Genomic DNA, 7,119 nt, shown 5'->3' on the forward strand with positions numbered 1-7,119 from the left:
CCCCTCCCCTCTTCTTTTCTTTTCTTTTCTTTTCTTTTCTTTTCTTTTCTTTTCTTTTCTTTTCTTTTCTTTTCTTTTCTTTTCTTTTGAGATGGGGTCTCACTGTGCAGCCCTGACTGGCCCAGAAATTGCTGTGTAGTCTAGACGGGGCTTGGACTCACAGAGATCCACCTGCCTCAGATATGCTCCAACGCTCCCCATCTTTTCCATCCTATAGCTAGGAGTGTGCTTTGAGGGGTGACATCACAGGGCTCTAGCTGACTCACACTGCGAGGTAAGGTCTGTACCACAGGGACAATGAAGGTAGAAGCAGTGCGAATCGGGAGCTGAGGTATTCAAGGGTTAGAGCCCCGGCTCAGCTACCCTTGCAGGCCTCTCCGCTAGGCTGAGAGCTTTGCTGCTGTCTTGTTTAAGCAGTAACTGGGAGACTCCACTTTCCTCAGTTAAACCTAATCCTTGCTGGTGACCACTCGTTCCTTTATGTCACATGACCCTTTGCTGGCCTTCATCAGTGAGTCTCTAGGTCATTTCCACTTAACTGTCAGAGGTCAAGAATGTCCCAGCTACAGCTACTTCAACCAGTTCCCAAAATAGTTGTCTGAAGCCCAGTAGGGACAATATGACTCAGTCCCACTCTGCAGGACGTGCTAACGCCAAGCCTGCCCGTTTATGTAGAGGTGCTTCATCGCTGGGGTAGGGGCATTAGGTGAAGAAAATAATCTCCCCCTCTTAAAAATTGAAAAAAAAATTATATATATGGGTGTTCTGTATGTACATGTGTCTGTGCACCACATGCCTGCCTGGTACCCAGAGATGCCAGAAGAGAGTACCAGATATCCTGGAACTGGAGCATCCGATGGTTGTGAGTCACCACGTGCGTGCTGGGAATCAAATTCCAGTCCTCTGGAAGAACCTCCAGTGCTCTTAACCACTGAGCCATCTCTCCAGCCATCTCTGCCTCTTTGCTTTAGAAAGCGTCTCACTGTGTAGCCCTGGCTGGCCCTCAGACTTGTGATATTCGGGCCTTGACCTGTTAAGTGCCGGGATGGCAGGTATACACTACTATGTATGACTGGCTTTAAAAATCCAGGCCCTTCACACACACACACACACACACACACACACACACACACACACACACACTCCCTGCCCCGAGACAGGGCCTCCTGTTACAAGCTGGATGAAAGCTTCCTCTGTAGCTATGACTCCGAGTTCCTGATTCTCCTGCCTCTACCTTCCTAGTTTGGAGACTATAGGCACTAGCCATTGCATTTGATTATTACACAGCGTTCAGGGATTGGACCCATGGTTTTCTGCATGTTAGGCCAGCACTCTTACCAACTGAGCTACATCGCCAGCACGGAACACATTTATTTTAATGGGAAAAGTTACACACGTTGTTCTGACCCATGAGATCTCAATGACACAAGTAGGAAAGCACAGCCTCTGAATGGCCCGGACACAATGCATAAGAAACGTTAGAAAGTCGATCACATTTGTATGTAGACTGCAATGCATCACATTCATTACTTACCGTGGATGGCTCTGAAGAAGGGGGTCTGACAAACCCACTCTTTAAAAAAGCACCCTTCTTTAAAAAGATTGTCTATTTACTGTGGAGGGGTTGGGCAGCCATGTGTGTGTCCTGATGTCCGTGATGTCTGTGTGCCTTGATGTCCATGTGTCCTGATGTCTGTGTGGGAGTCAGGAGACAGCCTGCAGGGTTTGGCTCTCTCTTTCTACCTACCGTCTGACCAGGGACCACATTCATGCCACCAGAGGTGTTGGCAGTCACCTTCTCCCAGTGAGCCAGTTCTCTGGCCCCTAAGAAGCAGACTCCTAAACAGGGTTTTCTTCAACAGTTTTTCCACATTTCAGGCCAGTAAAGGTGATCTTTCACTAAAAGAATGCAACTAATGAAATTATACCACAGGAAGTGCTTTTAGGGACAAATATATACAAAACACATGAGCGTCTCAAACATGTTATTTTTGGTTCGTTCGTTCATTCGTTCGTTCGTTCGTTCGTTTCTTTTTTAAAGGGACACATGTGCAGAACCCGTGGAAGTTTTCAGAAGACACAGCTCCTCTGTGTGTCTATCTGCTCATCTGTGTGTCTATCAGCTAGTCTGTGTGTCTATCAGTCTGGCTTGGCAATATGTTCCAGACTCATTCCTCTGTGACAAGCAACCCCATTTGTTCCATAGGACAGCCTTCTTCGGGACTATGGTATGCCCAAAAGTCAGCTCATAAATATATCTTTGTCTGGATTAGAAAGTCAAGCTGTTACTTCTTGTAGGGTGTATCCTTGGGTTAAAACATTGTTATGATAGCTTGGGGGGGGGTGTCTTTGTGTGCAAAGTGGGAGAAGCTGCCAAGGTTGGAGTGACAAGGGTTCTTGACAGGCTTGCTGTCCCGCAGGTAAGTATGTAACTGGAGAGAGCTGAGCAAGAAACAGACAGCTCAAGCTCTTTCTCCAGGTTCTCCACTGTGCTCAACTGTGGTCAAGCCAGGAGGCTGCGGACCAACCTCTGGCTCACACAGCCTCTGCCAGGGCCCTCACACTTCCAAGCACTCTGTTTTCCTTCAACCAGACCTGGCCTGTGTGAGGCCTGTGAGTTTTAGTGTTTCTGGGAAGCAGGGTAGGAGTTTCCAAACACTTGGTGACTTTTAAAGAGACAGGACTTGGCACGCTTCAGCCAGCCTGGGCACACATAGTTTTGTTTGGTTGAAGAACTAAGTCTTGCTGGTGGTGAAAGGCTCGCTGCCGCCGCTGCCACCTCCGCCACTGCGGGGAGGAAGAATGGGGGAATTCATCAGTCCCTGCTCACACCACCTCTCCCATTTTTGTTCTAAAATCTCTTGAGAGACGGTTTGGTTTTGTTCTTAGTCACAGAGGCTGTAGCAGAGCAAAGACTACTGGAGCCGAGAGCTGTGAGGTGAGATGGAGCTGGTTCAAATCCCCGCATTTCCTTTTCTAAACACATTGGGTCTTTTTTATTACCCACCCTCCATGGGAAGGAAACCGCAGAACCTTCTGACCTTGTATTCCCTGGGGAAGGCGTCGAAGCAGGCTTTCTCTGTTTAGCTAACTGTGTGCAGATGTTCAGCCCACTGTTTTATCCCAAAGGCATTTTTGTGCTGGGCTTCAGTCTCCTTGGGTGTTCTTCAGGAGGCTTATTTCTTGGGGTTCTGTTTGCTGTTCTGTCTTACCACTGGGTCTTTGCTGCAGGGTTTCTTTGGTCAGCTGTCATCCTGGGACAGGGACAGGTCCTGAACTCTGCCCAGTGGGAACTGGGATGTGAGCCACTACCCAGTTTGGGTCCTTTAATGCCAGCAAAGGCTGGTAAAACAAGCCTGAGCATTCCTTTCATGGGGACACAGAGTTCCCCAGCTCCTTCTAGAAGATAAGGAGAGACAAGCGCCTAAAGCTCTTTCAACAATTCTGACACTAGGGGGCGCCACAAACCTGTCCTCCAGTGGCCAGATAGTCCCATCTGGCTCCCAGATCCCACGTATTGATTCATGTCTTATTTTCTTGACCTCAGTCTTTTCTTTCCGTAAGATTTATTTTTAAGTGTGTGCGTGTATGTGTGTGTGTGTGTGTGTACGCATGCAACGCCTGCAAATGCAAGTCGGAGAACAACTTTCAAGAGTTGGTTCTCCCCTTTCACCATGCAGTACCTGGGACTGAACTCAGTTGCCAAGGTTGGTGGGTGACAGCCTCTACCTGCTGAGCCATGTTGTCAGTTCCCTGCGGCTTTAAAAAAATCCCTTTTTGAGTCAGGGTAGTGGTGGCATTTGCCTTTAATCCCAACACTTGGCAGGCAGAGGCAGGTGGATCTCTGAGTTTGAGGCCAGCCTGGTCTACATAGTGAGTAGCCGGGATACTTGGGGAAACCCCGTCTTGAAAAAGTCTAAACAAAACAAAACAAAACAAAACTCATTTTGAAAGCTTGGGGTACAGGTGGGAGTGCACACTTGTAATTCTAGTGCTTTATGGGTAAAGGCAGGAGGACCATGACTTCGAAGATAGCCTTGGCTATGTAGCAAGTGTAAGGCTAGCCTGAGCTATATAAAACTGTCTTTAAAAACAACACAGAGCAATGACTGGTGGAAGAGCATAGCACCAAAGAGCACACATCATCTTCCGAAGGAGCTGAGTTCAATTCCTAGCCCACACTTTAGGCTCACACCACTCTGCTCCAGCTCCGAGGGATCTGATGCCCTCTCTTGGCCTCATCAGGCACTGTACTCATGGACAAACCCACACTCAGACAGACAAGTAGACACATAATTAAAAATAAAATAAGTAAAATAAAAGTAAAATTTTTCTTTTTTGGCTAGTTTCCAGTTTTAACTGAGCATAAACACATTAATATATAAGCTATCAATATTAAAATTATTCTTTAGTTTGGGTTTCAGTCTGTAATATGTTGGTTGTCCTGGGCGAGCCCTCAAGTGAGAGGAGTTAGAGGGACCCCGCGGTAGGCATAAGGAGGGGGCATGGCTAAGTAATAAAGATGGCAAATTTCCGAGATGGCCAACTTCTTCCTCAGCCTCCAGACCTGAGACAAAAATCCCGGCAGCATGCTGCCAAGTTGGCTCAACAAGTTCAAAACTGGGCCAGGGCATGTCGCTCAGCATCTCTGGGCCTATCAACCATCCTATCTGTTTTCAAGCTAACCAAGGCTAGAATAGGGAGGAAAACTGCAGAGATATTAAGGCTCCAGACTTGGACAAGAAACTGGATTTTTCCACTTTCCCGGTCTGCTCTCTGCTTCTCGGAGGGTCTGTGCGCACTGCGTGCGTGCGTGCGTGCGCGTGTGTATGTTTCCTCAGCCCCCTTCAGCTGCCCTTTCTGTCTGCAGTGCTTGAGGTTTCGCCACAGTCACCTGTTCTGACCCAGATTTTTCCTGCCTTGTAATTCTTTAGCTTCAGAGAATATGAATCCAATCAAGATCCCCAGGTTGTACCAACAGACATGGCCACATTATTGTTAAGATCTAATGAATCTGATTTACTTTCTGAGCAAGGACTGGCTATAATTCCTAACCTAGCATATTAGAAACACCCAGTTATCTCTATTAAAATTATCAATAATTTATGAAAATTATTTAAATTTCAAAAATTTATTTTAATCTTTTCAGGTAGCGTTGGGAGTTGATTGAGATGATTTTTCCTCCCTTTGCCTAGGAGTGTAGAGAATTCTGCCACAGATGTCCTTAATGGCTCCCCTTTACACTGAAAATAAACGGAGGGTAGGGAGAAGCTCGGTGAGTAGGAGTGCCTGTCCCCACAAGCATGAAACCGGAAGTTTGAATCTCCAGCATCCATGGAAAAGGCTGGGCCGTGCTGCCCGAGCCTGTGACTCCAGCGTTGTGGGTCAGAGACAGGCAGAGCCTGGAAGATTTCTGGCCAGTCAGTCAAGGCAAAAAGGTGGACTCCAGCGTCCGTGAGAGCCGCAGTCCCAAGGCGAAACTGTAGACATCCAATGTTCTGATCCGCTTTTGGATTCTGCATACACCCACCCTGCATGTACTTTCAACACACACACACACACACACACACACACACGCATATGCACACACACACTCATATGCACACACACACGCATATGCACACACACACACACACACACACACACGCACAATCACACAAACATGGATAAGCGTTTTTATTCTTTTAATGAGCTGCTGAATTCTACTCTCTCTGTATCCTCATTGATGTGCCGCACACACTAGGGCACACACACCTGAAGGTCCCCAGGCTTTCCTTTCTTGTTCGTTCTTTATCATGTTTGGTATCCATACTCTGCTGACTTGGTTAAAGGAGTTTGGAAGACATCTTTTTGTGTGTTCTAAACTAATTTAGACAATCTTGAAGCTTGTGGCTCCCTGAATGCCCCCTCCCCCGTTGATGTTAATCTGTGGAACCATCTGAAGTAAGAATATCTTGAGATGGTGAACTCTGAAAAACTTTCAATTTTTTTTCAGTTAATTTGAGATTTTTTTAGAGCATGTCTCTTTCCTGGCTAACGAGACATGCTCTTATCTCTAGACTGCTCTCCCAGAGTTTCTAGTTTATTTCTCAACTATTTTTACAAAACCTCCCTTTTTTTCCTTTGCAGTGGTGACTTCTATATAACTAGAGGCTGGTAGTGAAACAGAGACCATGAAGGCTCAGCTGAGCAGAGAGCCTCCCCAAACCCCCAAATTCTGTCTCCAGCCCCTGCACTGCATGTTTCAACCAAAGCAGAGAAACTTTAAATTTGGAATTTTTCATAAAACATTTCTCTGGAGACTGGCTTCTAGGAAAAAACAAAACAAAACAACGAAACAAGAAAACACCCCGAGAAAACAACAACGCAAACGAAACCACTGACCCCCGAGTGAGGTATTCGTTGGTTTTGGTGTGTCCTGTTTATTGTCTGGCATTAAGCAGATACCCGGAGATTTTTAGCACAAATGGAGGTGCTGGAGCTGTTACAGCTCTAGAGGGAGAGATTTGCAATCAGCAGGACTGCCTTCCTATGCAGAAGGAAAGAGATCCGGAGTTTACTGTGTAGAGGCACAAAGCTGACTGGAAGCTGGAGCTACGGAGAGCGCGTCTTTACAGCTCCAGGATGATTGGCTGGGTAGCATGAATGAGGCAGCCATAATTTAGAAACGCTGAGTTGCCCCTCGCTGGAGGTGTGAAGCGATGCAGGGTGACCAGGTCAGGGCCCTTGGAAAGAGTTCTAATGCGTTAGTTACATACATGCACCTCTGCTGAATTTCACTCTAGGTCTCTCTGTAAATGCCTGAATTTGGCCGGGATGGCCACTAGATGTCAGGCTTGTGCATCTGCTGTGGTACAGTGTTTAATCAGCTGACTACAACTCAGAACTTAAACTAACGTTTAAGAAAATGAAGTTCTACTTTAAAAACATGTATGCTAGGCCAGGCTATCCCAGAACTTTGGAGGCAGAAGCAGGCAAATCTCTGTGAGTTCAAAGCCTTCCTGGTTTACATTGTAGCGTATCCACTACATAGGGCTACATAGTGAGACCCCCATCTTAAGGTGGAGGGAGGGAGGGAGAGAAAGAGAGAGAGAGAGAGAGAGAGAGAGAGAGAGAGAG

This window comes from Mus pahari, chromosome 22 (assembly GCF_900095145.1).
Source record: "Mus pahari chromosome 22, PAHARI_EIJ_v1.1, whole genome shotgun sequence".
NCBI classification, from domain to species: Eukaryota; Metazoa; Chordata; class Mammalia; order Rodentia; family Muridae; genus Mus; species Mus pahari.